Source organism: Schistocerca americana, chromosome 2, assembly GCF_021461395.2.
Source record: "Schistocerca americana isolate TAMUIC-IGC-003095 chromosome 2, iqSchAmer2.1, whole genome shotgun sequence".
NCBI lineage: Eukaryota > Metazoa > Arthropoda > Insecta > Orthoptera > Acrididae > Schistocerca > Schistocerca americana.
The window spans coordinates 174,741,022-174,757,400 of NC_060120.1; the positions used below are offsets into that span (position 1 = coordinate 174,741,022).

Below are 16,379 nucleotides of genomic sequence, written 5' to 3' on the forward strand. Positions count from 1 at the left end.
TTAATTACAACCGAATATGATAATCTCTGACGTTCCTACCAATTGACCAAATTCTGTAAATTAGATATTGCTGTTTCATAGTAATTTATATTTTATATTCTTCAAAAGGTAGAAATAACTGCTTCTAACAATTTTTGGATATTGTAATTTTGCCATTAATTGAAATCTCAGTGATTACTTGCCCTAAATGATCTGAGAGTTGTGGTATTGATCAGTGCAATATACTTCCAAAACTCATTTGTTATGTATCAACTGCCTGACAATAAATGTGATCAACCAGAAGATATGGCTGTATGTCAATGTAAGATTAGACACATGTACACCATCAGCAGGTACAGGGTGTTTCAAAAATGACCGGTATATTTGAAACGGCAATAAAAACTAAACGAGCAGCGATAGAAATACACAGTTTGTTGCAATATGCTTGGGACAACAGTACATTTTCAGGCAGACAAACTTTCAAAATTACAGTAGTTACAATTTTCAACAACAGATGGCGCTGCGGTCTGGGAAACTCTATAGTACGATATTTTCCACATATCCACCATGCGTAGCAATAATATGGCGTAGTCTCTGAATGAAATTACCCGAAACCTTTGACAATGTGTCTGGCCGAATGGCTTCACATGCAGATGAGATGTACTGCTTCAGCTGTTCAATTGTTTCTGGATTCTGGCGGTACACCTGGTCTTTCAAGTGTCCCTACAGAAAGAAGTCACAGGGGTTCATGTCTGGCGAATAGGGAGGCCAATCCACGCCGCCTCCTGTATGTTTCGGATAGCCCACAGCAATCACACGATCATCGAAATATTCATTCAGGAAATTAAAGACGTCGGCCGTGCGATGTGGCCAGGCACCATCTTGCATAAACCACGAGGTGTTCGCAGTGTCGTCTAAGGCAGTTTGTACCGCCACAAATTCACGAAGAATGTCCAGATAGCATGATGCAGTAATCGTTTCGGATCTGAAAAATGGGCCAATGATTCCTTTGGAAGAAATGGCGGCCCAGACCAGTACTTTTTGAGGATGCAGGGACTATGGTACTGCAACATGGGGCTTTTCGGTTCCCCATATGTGCCAGTTCTGTTTATTGACGAAGCCATCCAGGTAAAAATAAGCTTCGTCAGTAAACCAAATGCTGCCCACATGCATATCGCCGTCATCAATCCTGTGCACTATATCGTTAGTGAATGTCTCTCGTGCAGCAATGGTAGCGGCACTGAGGGGTTGCCGCGTTTGAATTTTGTATGGATAGAGGTGTAAACTCTGGCGCATGAGACGATACATGGACGTTGGCGTCATTTGGACCACAGCTGCAACACGGCGAACGGAAACCCGAGGCCGCTGTTGGATCACCTGCTGCACTAGCTGCGCGTTGCCCTCTGTGGTTGCCGTACGCGGTCGCCCTACCTTTCCAGCACGTTCATCCGTCACGTTCCCAGTCCGTTGAAATTTTTCAAACAGATCCTTTATTGTATCACTTTTCGGTCCTTTGGTTACATTAAACCTCCGTTGAAAACTTCGTCTTGTTGCAACAACACTGTGTTCTAGGCGGTGGAATTCCAACACCAGAAAAATCCTCTGTTCTAAGGAATAAACCATGTTGTCTACAGCACACTTGCACGTTGTGAACAGCACACGCTTACAGCAGAAAGATGATGTACAGAATGGCGCAGCCACAGACTGCGTTGTCTTCTATATCTTTCACATCACTTGCAGCGCCATCTGTTGTTGAAAATTGTAACTACTGTAATTTCAAAAGTTTGTCCGCCTGAAAATGTACTGTTGTCCCAAGCATATTGCAACAAACGCTGTATTTCTATCGCTGCTTGTTTAGTTTTTATTGCCGTTTCAAATATACCGGTCATTTTTGAAACACCCTGTATGTAAATAATTAGAGATACAGTTCTGTAGCAACTAGAACAGCCATCAATATGTGTTAGCATTATTCATGTTTGATGGTGTTACAAAGATAGTGGGTATATAATAGGTGACTGGATAGTGTTAGATGTTGAGTGAGCACTGTGAAGGACAGAGAGATGCGACATACTCTTGTGAGACAGTGTTATCAGCACCTGATAGAGTTTCAAAGGGGCCTCATTGTGCGTCTCCCTTTGGCCACAGGGTCAAACGATGCAATATCCAGATTGGAGGGGCATAGAGATGTGACCAGATGGGAACATGAGGGCTGGCATACTCGTCATCAAGGTTCTAGTTGAGCATTTCTGTTCACCACAAGGGAGGATCACCATAGTGTGCACTAAGTCCACTGTAAACCCTTCACATCAGTGCCTGCCATCTAAGAACAAGTAATGCACTCCCTTCAACATTTTGTGTCATCCTGCACCATTGGTTGGTGACTAGCAGCAGTCAGATTCCAGCATTAGCCTCCCACGCATAGGCTGCCATTAACAGCACAACACAAACAGCTGTATTTTGAGTGGTACTCTGACCATGAAGCATGGACTGCTGATGAATGATATCATGTTGTTTCAGTGATGAATTGTAGTTCTTCACTATGTGGATGACCATGATTGGCGAGTATGACAGTGACCCGGGGAGAGGTTCCATTCTTCCAAAGTTATGGAGAGGCACGTTGATGTTACTCCTTGCATCAAGGTCTGGAAATCCATTGGGTAGGACATCAAGTCTTGGCTGGTGATGATTGAGGGAATTCTGAGGGCACAACTGTATGCATGGACATCCTGCATCCTCATGTGTTACCTCTCAATTAACAGTATTCTGGTGCCACTTTTCAATAGGATAATGCTCATCCACAAAGGAAATATGTCTCTATGAACTATCTGAGTGATGTTGAGGAACTTCCATGGTGAGCAAGATCCCCAAATCTGTCCCCGATAAAAGATGCATGGGACCAGCTAGGAGGTCAACTCTATACCAGTGCCAGTACCCAACATATCAAGGCTCAGCTTGAATATTTTCCCAACTGAATCAGGGCAAGCATCCAGGCCAGAGGGAGTGCAGTGTCACACTGATAAGTGGGCTCACAGTGTCAAATTTTGTAAATTTGACTCATTTTTGTAGTCACTGAAACAACATTAAATATCCCTCAACCCTGATGTTTAATTTCATTTCCTCCTCCCCTTCTGGGTGCCTCTGGGAAACTGCAGTACATTATAAACCAGACTGCTTACAGAAAACAATATAATGGCCTATACTGAAATAGTTCTGAAGGATGGGCTCACAGGGAACATCAAGCACATACAAAGATGGACAACAAAAATTGCCAGTTGCTTCATTGACTCATTTGAGAACATAACAGACAAGGTGCAAAACAGAAAGGCAGAAACCTGAAGGGCATATAAAAGCTTTCAAAAATTATTTTGGTAACCCCCCCCCAGAGCTAGTTTGCAAATTGGAATGTTAGTGTTCTTCAGACTCTTATCTGGTGAAATTGGAACAGTAAAATCAGACTGACAACAGCTGACACAGAGACAAATTAGAAATCACTGTTCCCATGCTCTATCCCTGAGTAGCACATGTGGTGAGATAAAATGTAGCCCTGACACACACTTAACAGGAATTGCTGAGTATAGATGCTGATACAAATATTTTCAATGTAGAAGTGTATGAAAATTCTGTGTGGTATAGTTTTGTACTATCAGTTCTGTTTGACACTTCTTTTATACTTATATTACATGGGAACAATGAATTTCTCCACAAAAGTGAGAGTGGTCTTCATGAAGTATATACATATGAAGCTGAACTCATTCTTTGTAAACATGATACGCTGAATGAATGCTATTAGATTTCAAATTTATTCCACAGTTCTTGAATTCTGAAAGATATATCCTAAAGTCCCCAGAAACTGACTGCAGTTTTTGCCTGATATGTAAGCCATATAGACAGTGTCTAGCATTTCTTTTTGTTACTAATTACACCATTCAATGTTTGGAGTAGCTTCTCTGCTAAGCTCTAATATAGTAAAGACAGCAGTTATGTCTATTCTTCCCAAGGCAAAGTTAGGTCCATACATGTTCCATAGATCACTAGCATGAATTATGTCAAAATTCTGCCTATGCATTATTTCATTCCATGTATGTTCAACAGGTGCAGGAAATCGATCCTTGCATGACAGCGCGTAGTACCAGTATGTTTCAAAAAGGCATGCACGAAAATGCGACTTTTCAGAAAGTTATATCTTGGGTTCTATTCATTGTGGAGATAAGGGTTCAAGTGTTCTGGATAGACTGTGGCCTTGTTACCATTTATATACCTATCAGAAGGATGGTCATACTATAGGTATCCTACAATACAGGGTCAAAATTTAAACACACACACACACTTCCTCCAGCCCAGGCACATTGAGCAAATCGGTTGGTCCTGTTGTATTAAGTGTGATCTAGGGTGAGCCACAGATGACTTATAAAAGCCCTATTAGTTCATGTGCAGTTCCTGAGAAAATCCTGAAGAACCATGATGTTTAGGTACTAAAAGTACCAACTGTGGGGGTGGCCACTTCTATAATTTCTATTCATGGCAAATCATCAACATTTTTATTACATGTTCTTAAAATGATGTTCTCAGGAAACCTGGAAACTTTTTTGATATAATTATACATTACTGATATCCAGAGGTTCACAGTTACTGTACTTATGCACATAAAATATACTCATAATATCCAGCCTGAGATGTAATTGTAGTTTTAACTGCCATAATGGCGAAGGCACTGGTGTCATTGCAAGAGTTCTGAGGTCACAAAACTATGTTTTTAGTTGCCATTTTTCACCAATAAAACTTGTTGATGCACTATCTCTGTATAATGGGCACTTCATGGCAATACAGGCAGTCTTGACCTGGAAGTTATTGATTGTGCCACCTGACAGTGTAAGCACCTTTCAAAAGTTATTTTGTCATTCAAAATTCTTTGTAGTTGCAAATCAGATATCAGATTTTTTTGTGTACTGAATTTGTAGCCTAAAAATGTGCATTTTAATGTAAAGTAGTGTAAAGTGAACTTGCGTTGGATGGGAAACAGTTTTGTGTTAACCTTATATTATGTATGTCCGCCCCTCGTGGTCTCGCAGTAGCGTTCTCGCTTCCCGAGCATGGGGTCCCGGGTACGATTCCCGGTGGGTTCAGGGATTTTTCCTGCCTCGAGATGACTGGGTGTTGTTGTGTCATCTTCATCATCATCATTCATCCCCATTACGGTCAGAGGGAGGCAACGGCAAACCACCTCCATTAGGACCTTGCCTAGTAAGGCGGTGCGGGTCTCCCGCATCGTTCCCCTATGCTCTGTAAAGAAGCATGGGACTTAATTTCCATTTTTATATTATGTATACTTATATGTGGAAAAGTATGTACGTGTGTCAAAGTGTATAAATAAACCATTAAAACTTTACTGATCAACAGAATTAGTTTTATATAAGCAGTGCACCCTGCTGTAAAAGGGGAAAGAAGGGAAGCAGCTGAAAAATGCTCCTGTCGAAGCACATAAAAGATAAATACGTTCCTCTTTGAAAGATTCCTTTAAAAGATTCTGACATAAAAGTGGGAAACCAGCTGCCTCAGTCCTCATTCCACATTCCAAAAAGGAGAGGGCAAGAAAGCAGAGAGTTTTAAGGTATTGCATGAAACTAGTCTATAATTCACGTTATGGGATGCCCTTGCAAGCTTTTTTTTATCAAAGGGGAGTCCTTAAAATGGGGACTGTGCAGAAATGTCCAAGAGATGGCTCTCCAAGTGGATTTATGAGTCAGAATGTACAGCGGTACATCATCAAAAGAGCATGGCTCATGTTTTTGTAGGAGAGTTGGAAAATATGAGAAAGGATCAAAGTGGATGCCCTTCAGATGATGCCCTGGAGTTGGTTTTCAACCAAGGCTGCAGACTGGGAGCTTTACCAAATGCAGAAGTTGTCGGCATATAAGATGAGGGATACCTGTGGGCCAATGGAGGTTACTAGCCAATCCATGGCGATGAGGAAGAATGCAACACTCAGCATGGAGTCCTGTGGGGATGCCATTTGCTAGGACCCACAAGGAGCTGAGTGTTGTACCAACTCTAACCCAAATAGCCACTGGAATAAAAGTTGATGAATAAAAATTAATAGAGAGCCTCAAAAGCCCCAGTCATGGAAGGAAAGTAAAATGTAGTGACTCCAAGCTGTGTCATATGCATTGTGTAGGTTAAAAGAGACTGCTTTATGGTGTCAGCATTTAGAAAAAGCCTGTTAGATTGCTCTTTCCAACATAATCAGATGATTGGTTGTGGATAGTTCTTCCCACAAACCTACTGATAGAGCAACAAAATGCCCCATGCTTTGAGTATGCAGCATAATCAGCTGCCTACCATCCTTTCAAGCAGTTTGTGTTAATGAGGCTAATCGGTTGATGGCTGTTAGTCAGTGGATGTTGAATTTTTTGCCTGGCTTAAGGATCACGACATTGACACTATCTCCCCACTGCGAAGGGAAAAAATGCTGTACCCAAATATGGTAGAATATTCTAAATTGGTGGAGTCCTTGAGTAACATTTGGATATTGGATTATCTGATTGTGAATACCAATCAGCATCTGGGGCCACATCATGTGGCAAAGCAGTTCCCTGTCAGCGAAATATTCATTATATAATTCGGAATGGTGTGGATGAAGGATAGGGGGATGTTGTCAATTTGCCTTTATGTGTTCTGTAGATAGCCAGATAGAAAGAGGACACTAATGCTGTCACAAAGTCAGTCACAAGGTGTTCCGCAAGAACTGATATGTGTATGCCCTGAAGGAAGTGTTTCCTTAGATAGCTAGACTTAGTGTGAAGCCACTTACAAATGAGAATGGTGGTCTGTGAAGAATATCACTTGAGACACTGCATTGTCTTTCAATGATTCTGAATAGCTGTTTCAATGTCTTTGGTCCACCATGGTACTATCTGGTGGTGGAGGGAGACTGCAGAAAGGCAACAGCAGTTCCAGCAGTGCAGTTCATCACATTGGAGATGTCTCCCACAACTTTATGGATGCAATCTAACAGAGAGAGGGCGAAGGTGACGACAGAGTACACAACTGACTGCCTATTGGCTTTTTGAAGAGTGCAACATGGTAATTCATCTGTCAGGTGATGACAGGCAATGGACAGGATCACCAGAATGTGGTCACTGTCATGCAGATCATTGTGTAGTGATCAATGCAGTGAAGTCACGAGATTTAGGAAAAACATCATAAGGTCAGTGCTGAAAAGGTGCCACAGGAATTACTGAAGCAGGCGGGAGTATCATAATTTAGGAGACACAAATTGAGACCAGAAAGAAGTTGGTTAATCAGAAGGCCCCTACCAGATTAAGTGGTACTTCCCCACAGGGAGTAGTGTGCATTCAAATACCCAGGTGGAAGAAAGGAGGAGGGGGAGGGGAGAAAGTTGTTGGATTAAGATGGTCATCTCAGAACAGGCAGTGGCCCCACCTGTAAGTAAAGAAATGTTGCAAATGATGAACTCTTGGGTCTTTTGGTCTTTAACACTCACAATGCTATTGTTTCCAATATGGTGCACGGAGAGGGGGAGGCCTCGCAGAATCCATTCACTGATGACATCTATGTCAATGATACAAACCCCTCCAGATGCTCTCTCAGGACCAGTGTGGTTCCAACAGTATTCATGGTAACTTGAAGAGTTGGGGAATGGTCATCAGTATTCTTGGTGAACAACACAGATCACAGAACAAGAGGAAATTAGTTAATTCCAGCAGGTAACAGTAAGATCCATTGCAGTTCCACTGGATCATCAGACTGATGGTTTCATTGTTAGGCATGAAGGCACCATGGGGACAGTTTATACCTCAGCATACTGTCTGTCACTGTAGGCAGTTGAACAATCTCAGCGAACACTGATGTGAAATCCACAGGCATGGGGGAACCTCTCACCTCCGGGGTCACTAGAACAGCCTTTTTCCAAGACTTCTTCTTCTCTTTCATGACGTTTGGCAGTTGAGGTTCTTCTGAGGGCTTATCCGCTGTGGGTATAGGAATGGAAAAAGAGCAGGCAACGATGAGATTCCCAGTCTATGACTCCTTCAGCCACTGGCTGGTGTCAGGCCTCTGACCTCTAGATTTCCAGAAAAAGGGTTCATGCAAGAGAGCCATGTCACTGGTACGTGCTGGAGGAGGATGCTGCCTCTCCAGGCAAGTGGCTGAAGTGGTTCCATTCAAACTATGAGAGGGGAAGGACTATTGCCCCTAGCGTCAAGTTTATTTCTGTGGGTACTGGATGTTTATGTGGAAGGGGTAAGTGCCTAAGATACTGCTGACAACCAGCCACAGCAGTTGCAAAGGTCAATATCAGTGAAGCTAGATACAAGTGATCATATTTTTCTGGGATTCAAAATATGAGAGATGGTCTGTGACTCTCAGTTCCTAGATTTAGCATTTTGTGAGTAGGTTAGGATGCTTTGGGGATTGGGTTGGATAGTGATCCCTGCAACTGAGACAGACAGATGATAGTGCACATGATGATTTTCCATGAAGTGGACCTCACTGTCTCCCCAAACCATGCTGTATGTACTCTGAGAACACATATGTGCGAAACTTTGACATTTAAAATGCCACGTTTGGGGCAGGAAATACAGCTTTGCATCACAGTGGTAACACTTGATTTTAAAATTTTATGGAAGCAGACCCCTTAACAAAGAGGATAACTACACTGGTGTCTACTTGCTCTCTGGATGGCCATGGTATACGCAAGGTATCCCTTGCCTCTCCAAATGTTTGCATAGTTCTTTGTCTTCTTGCAGCATTATCTTACATGGGAAATTAATCCCTGTACCATGTAAATCACCATCATATTACAGGGGAGTAACAACTTGGACTGAGGGAACCTGCGGCATATGAAGTTCCGCTCCTTTCACATGCACACTTCCTTGAAGCTACTGAAATGCAGTTCTTAGTTTGAGAAAGCTACAGAAAAAGCAGTTGTACACCTAGTAGCCACAAGTCATACACTAAAAATTGTTTTGTTGGTGGAAGGTTATTAATAGTTAAATGAAAGTATTCTTGTACATAAAATTTCACTCTATTATAGTAAGCTTGCATACACCAGTTACTACCAAGCCTTACTCTAAGATCTACAAAGTCTGAAAAGTCCATGTGTACACATCATTCATAACCATAGCCAGTTTATGGTAATTATTAGTTATCCTTCACTGAATGTTTACAAATGGATTTTTTTTTTTTTTTTTTAGAATAGCTCACTCAAATGTTGCTATAATCAGTCTCACATAACAAAATGTTCATGTTCGCGAGTAAGCAACAAGCCATGCAGAATTTAGTTATTTAAAATATATCCAAAAGTTCTGAATTTCACACTATGCATTATATTGAACTCTCTTCCACACTTTACGGCATTTCTCAAACATTTGGGTACCGAAATATCACAATATTAATAATTTTCATCATAGGACCTATCAATAGGTCTGATCACTCTGTGAGCTAAGCCCCAACTCTACTCATCTCTCTACACAAAAGAAGTTTCTAGTCCCCAAAATACATGTGAATATGCTAATTTCTGATTGGCAGAGAAACATCACTGCCAGTCAGAAAGCAACATCAAACCCACTCAATCCCATGCACATGCACAGAACCAATCAAAACTTGTCACTGAACCAGAACAGTAAATTAACATAAATATATTTTGAAAACCCACAAATATAAAATTAATTGCCTCTTAACAGAACTACTTTACCGAAATCATAATCTCGTTTCCCAGTACCATAAACTGATGAAATAATTTATAACAAATTCCATGGAATGAATGACTAACACACACGCCATTCTCAAACATTCCTCACAACACTAGTTGCTTCAATGTATAGTATAAAAAACTTTACATGTAACATTATTTCACATTCACACCTTCATTAATGTCATGACTAAGCTCAATTGTAATAGTAGTTAATAAACAATTAAGAGATTAAAGGAACAGAACTGAAAATAAAAATTACAGTATTTCAACTGCAGCTCAAACAGTGTCTGTCAGCTAGTGACCTCTACCAGATGCCACCTGTCCTGCCCGTGACTCATAATGCATGTCTGTTCACTGCTGTTACGATCTCAATAGGCACGATGTAGGGCACTATGCCTCATGCCCCCTTTAAATATGAAAAAGTTTTTCTTGCAAATAAAAATTTTGATTATTTAACTCAGACATCAGGCCAATACCAAAACCAAAATATAGTAAATTACATTTCCCTTATTTCAGACGTAGTAGTTCTAAAACTAACCTAGTATATTATTTGACAAAGTTATATTGCTTTCAAATTCATCAAAGTAGTTTTTCATACAAAATTAGTTTTTTTCACATAACAGTGAAACTTTTATTTCCTGTGCACTTTCCAATAGTTATAAAATTTTCCTTTTTCGTAATGGACTGTGTGTCTGTATTTTACACCAATTAAATTCTCTCCTACCTTCATGTTGGCAGTTCATTAGCTTCACAATTTTTCTACACTTGCTTCTCATATATGTAGGGCACCCTGGTATGTGGCATCCATAACATTTGACCTTCAGCTACAGTCCAAGTTTCAGTTAGAAGTCCATACTTCCTAAAAACAGAGTTTGGTCTAAACCTGCAAATAACAATTACATCTTCCAGAAATGAATCATTATTACATATGTTTCTTAAATTTCATTTCCCTATTAATTAAAGTAACAGAGACTTTACCCTAACTAGTGCATTAAAATGGCACTCAATTAAATTTACTTGACACCATAAGTAAACAAATCAAAATAATTTCCAAACTTCAGCAAGTGCCTTGATTATTTACTTAGTGAAGTGAAGTATTTACATTAAGTAGATTCAAGTTATTTAAAAATTGATTTCATCTAGTACAAATCATTCTTTGGCAATATTTACAACACAACATAGTTACCACTGCTTATATCAGTTACTTCATTACAACTCATGTACAGTCACTCATCTGGTAAAAATATTAGAGTGTAGCCACAATGTCTCTCTCTATCTTCACATGATGTTTTGACTTTACAAATTCAAAAAAACTCATTTACAACTTTTTTGTTTCACCTTCCAACTCTCTGACATATGAATTTAGCTAATGTCAATACTTGTATTCTCCTTTCCAAACTTAGTTGATTCTTTACATCACCATACTAATCAGTTAATCTCAATAATCACATCCAGTATTTTCCCATGTCACAAAAATCTGTTAACCATTTTCCACCAAAATGACATGCCTCTCCTTCCAACAAGTCATCTTACTACATTGTTATTTGTTTTTCATCATGACAACACACCACTGGTTGCAACAAAACATCTCATTCCCCATTAGTCCCCACTTACTAATATGTTCCTTCGCCCAGCATTTTCAAAAATATTGGAAAAACTGATGAAGCACCGAATCAACAAATATCTAAATGACCATAATTTACTTAACAGAAATCAGCATGGCTTCCAAGCACGTAAAAATATCGAAATAGCAGTAATGCGCTACACTGAACAAATAATCAAAAATCTAGAAAAAGATTATAGTGTAGTATGAGTAAATCTAGACCTCTCCAAAGCTTTTGACACTGTGAACCAGGACATTCTTTTAGAAAAATTGGAAGCGTTGGGTATACATGGGATAGGAAAAAAATGGTTTGAATCATACCTAAAAAGCAGAACACAGGTTGTAGGACTGACATCAACTTACTCCAACCACAAAATAAATTCAGTATCAGAGGCAAAAAATGTAGAAATAGGAGTACCACAAGGCAGCATCCTAGGGCCCATATTGTTTCTCATCTATATAAATGATTTTCACACCTCAGATGATGCAGCCAAAGCAATAATATTTGCAGATGATACTAGTGTGATAGTAAGTGCACCAAAACAATTGCTACCAACAACTGCTGATAAAGTACTAAACTACATCCACTCTTGGCTACATGCAAACAGGTTGACATTTAATCTAAATAAAACAAATTATATGCAGTTTGGGAAAAGATGTCAAAATGTAAATCTCGATCTGGTGTGGGGTGACAAAGCCTTAGACAGAGTGACATCCACAAAATTGCTGGGGATCATGTGGATGAAAACTTAAATTTTAATGACCACGTAATAAAACTTGCACAGAAACTTAATTCAGCCTGTTTTGCCCTCAGAATTATTGGAAATGTTTGTACCTCAGAAGGTGCCAGAATGGCATATTTCGGCTATTTTCAATCTCTTGCCACATACGGAATAATATTTTGGGGTTCCACAACAGGGCACCTAAAACAAATTTTTCTGTTGCAGAAGAGGGCCATCCGAATAATAACTCACAGTCATCCACAGACACACTGCAAACCCATATTCAAAAGCTTAGAATACTTACTATACCATCATTATACATATACAAATGTGTATTGTATGTCAGGACCCACATTGCAGACTTTCAGACAAATGCTGACTTTCATAACTACAATACCCGTAATAGCGCAGCACTCCATACTCAGCAAACAAAAAGAACAAGTACACAAAGGCATGTGAGCCATATCAGTGCAAAACTGTACAATGCACTGCCAGTCAACATCAGGCAGTTAGAAGACGATAACAAATTTAAAACAGAATTTCAAAAATTTCTAGTAGAATAATGTTTTTATTCTGTAAATGACTATGTAGGTCAATAAATGTTTTCTGATGATATTTATAAAGGCAAAATGGAAAATACTCTATCTGTACCTAATCATTCATTACCTAATCATTCATTACATTCACATACTTAAAGGACAGCTGTTGTGTGATGTAAATATATACTTAAGCAGTGTTGTGTATATAAGGTCTTGCCGTTTAGGGAGGACAAAACTAAAGCCTTATGAAAAACAGACTATGCATTTAAAATAACAAGCAGGGATGTATATAGGCTATATTAATTTCATTGTATTATTTTGTTTTGTACTTTTTTAAGTATATATTGTTTGTGTCCCATTTCTTTGAAATGGCTTACATGTACCCTTGACAACATCCATACAATATTTATTGTCAACAGATGGATAAATAAAATAAATAAATACATAAATAGCTGTCACCTTCAACAAACTTTACAAAACCAATTCGAAATCCACTACCCATTTGTCATTACACAAAACCTCTCATTACCCCAAGCTACCTCAAATTATCGTAAGTCACTTCATTTTCACGACCAAATCCTATAATCACTTCAAATTACCTTAACCCTCCCTTCCACAATTATACATTTCTCTCTTTCTATAAGCTTCAACATGCAGTACCCCCTGTTGCTTCTACTTTTCTACAGAAGTGAAAAAAGTTGAGGATGATAGACAAAAGTTCAGAATGAGAGAAGAGAAAGATTGACAACACAAAAATAAATTAAAGTAGTACTGTCAGTAACTTGAGTATCTGGTAATCGACAGTTATCTAGCATTGCAAAGAGTGCAATGCCCTCTGTGGTATTTACCCCAACTCCTCTTTTTTATCTGCCTACTACCTTCAGCGTTACTAAACTCACAACTTTCAAGGGCTCATTTCTGAATCTATTTTCCCTTGGTTTACCAATAACTACAATCCAATTCTCTCCCCATCTTACTTTCACATGGTTTAACAAAACAAATGTGCCTGGTCAACACGTACATTCATAACACAAGCAGCAGAACTTACCTCATTAAGCTACATTTCTTTGCTTACAGCTTCAGCTATCAGAACAACATCAACACCTTTTTCTTCCATATAAACCTCTCATACTTCCTTAAAGTAAGCATCTTTTTGTGCATTACCATTTCAACCACAACATTCTAAATTTCCACTTTTTCATTGGAGTAAGCACCCATTTTGATGTATTACTGCATGCAAAAACACCAGTTTCAGTCCCTTCTGCCTGTACTCAATAACCACTGATTTTTGCTGAAGCAGACTCCACTTTACTTCCTTCAGTACTGTCACTGCTGTCCATCATTAAGCTCTTATCACCACAGTAACATTCATTTTACCAAACTCCACAATTGACTCTAATTTATCATCCAGAATGGATACCAGAACCTCATTACTTCCAAATTTAACTTCCATACAGTACATTGAACCCTCAGAACATAAAATTATACTACAACAAAAATTCTTTCTTGCCCTACTTTGCTAGAATTTTTATCCAAGAGATGGCAGGTGTTACAAGTGTGGACTGTTCTAAAGATTCCTTTTCCAAATCACTTCATCCACAAAAGTTGTCACATAAAATGGAAACCCAGATAGAAAACAGTAAAACAAAAATTGAAGAGCACTGTGGGAATAGAACTCGGATATAAGAGAGTTAAGATAGAGTGCACTAGAAAATAAGAATGGACACACCCAGCCAGGGGAGGTACTACTCACCAAGTGGTGTGCCTACCAAATTCAGCAGACACCCTACTTCATTTTACTCCTTCTTCTGACTATCATTTAATTCAGCTATTTCTTCTACTTTCCCTTCTATCTTTACCTGTACAACCAGCTACTCTTATGGATCAATCGCCATTTCCTCAGTGCCATATTCATTATACCCTTTCATATATTTCCTTTTTCTGAAGTACCTAATGGGAAAACTGTCACTCTCCTCAGCGGCCGGATTCTTTTTCCTAGAAAATGGCATCATTCCATTTCTTCCCTGTATTTCCAGCATCGTAGAATCTTCATTGAAATCTAACTTCCCTTGGTATTTATTGAAAAAGTCCATCTCTATCAACATGTCCATACTTAATCCTTGAATTACCAGGAAGTTATTATCCACCTGTATACCATTTACTTTAAGAGACAGCAATGCTTCATATTTAATGGATTTCTTAACATTTTCTGTGACTACAATTATTTGAATCCTCATAACAGGCATTATTACTAACTCCTCCTCATTTGTCAAAGTATCTGACCACTTTTGACTAACAGCTCAAAATCCCTGCCACTGTCAGCTAAACACTGCACTTCCTCTCCTAGAACCACTAACTTAACTGCTAGTTGTCCAGTCTTCTCCCCACTATTACTGACTTCAGATTCATCTAGTAAATCACGTACAACTTCCCTTCTCTCAAAACCTTCCCCAGGCCTAGAGATTACAGAGACATTTCCAGGATTTATCCTCTTAGTAGCAGACTGCTGTCCACTAATGACAAATCGAAACACCTTGACGCATCTCCTTTTTCTTCCTGAACCTCTAATCTATCACTTAATTGACCCCCTCTATGGTCACCCTGAGCATGCACCTCTGCCCTTACTGCAAACAAATTCTCATTAGCCACATCCACGATATTTCTCTGCAATTCTTTACTATCTGTGCTCTCCCCTTCTTCATCAAAAGATTCCTTGTCTGTTACATTGTTTACATTTCCTTATTGATTTGAACCTGTTCATCATCTGTACACACTCGTATCAAATCCTCATTACTGCAGTGTTCCTTCCACCTGTTCCTATTCAGGAAGTCACCTAAGCCACTGTTAAATACCCATTTTTTGATGTTATTTACCTCATTTGTATTGCCCACATCATTGCTTCATTTTCAGTTGCTTCATCGTACACATCACAAAAGGTGTTGCTAGTGCTCACAGACTCCTCTGTTGCCTGTTTTAGACATCACTATCTTAATATATTGGAGATCGCAATCTGTTAGCATGTCATTATCAGAGTTAGTTTGCCTACTTGCCATAGCCTGGCGCCAGCCTCTTACAACTCTTCCCCTGTCATTATCTCAAGACACACCCACTCTACATTTACATTCTGTTGAAATTGTGCTTTATTTGGAGGCCTAAAGTTTCTGTTAGCCTGCTCCTCCTACTGCTTTAGTCTCTCCTCCTTCTGCATTAGCCTCTGTACTCTTTCCAGATAATTAATAAATTTGTTAATTTCATCTCTGGGAGCAGCAATTATTTTGTTATATCAGTTTATAGGCAACTTCCCATCTAAAGCCATTATAATCTGCTAAGGCTCTAGTTTGTCAGTGAGATACAATAAATTAGCAACCCACTTTAAAGCAAATCTTTTCACAATCTCCTTTCTGGGATTAAAGTTTTCACCAGCCCATAAATTGTTTTGCTGTTCCATCTGCTTTTGTTTACCCCAGTATTCTCTGAAATAGCATCTTTATACTTTTCCAAAGTATCATATTGTTCAGTAGCATTCACACTTCAGGTCCTGGCTTCCCCCGTAAAACTTATTGAAATAAAGCTGATCTTTTGTCTATCAATCCACAATCTTGGTAACACATTTTCAGAATCATTCCAAAATTCCTTTGGATGCACATGTCCAGCAGGATCAGAATGTAAGAACTTTGTGTTAGTGTTGTAACCTACTTCAGCCAACTCTGATATCAGACTACCACCCAGACTGTTAGTACCAACTTACGGTATATACTGTGTTCTACTTTAGTTAGTCTGTTGTTATGATCATGCAATTTGTTTGCTACCATCCCCCTGCGATT

At 39.2% G+C, this 16,379-nt stretch overlaps 1 protein-coding gene across 1 annotated transcript in view; it reads left to right on the plus strand.

The window, feature by feature from the left end:
- The window catches only part of LOC124593853 (voltage-dependent T-type calcium channel subunit alpha-1H-like), a 452,274-nt gene that overhangs the window by 403,772 nt on the left and 32,123 nt on the right, over window positions 1-16,379 (plus strand). The gene's annotated exons all lie outside the window — the stretch shown is intronic.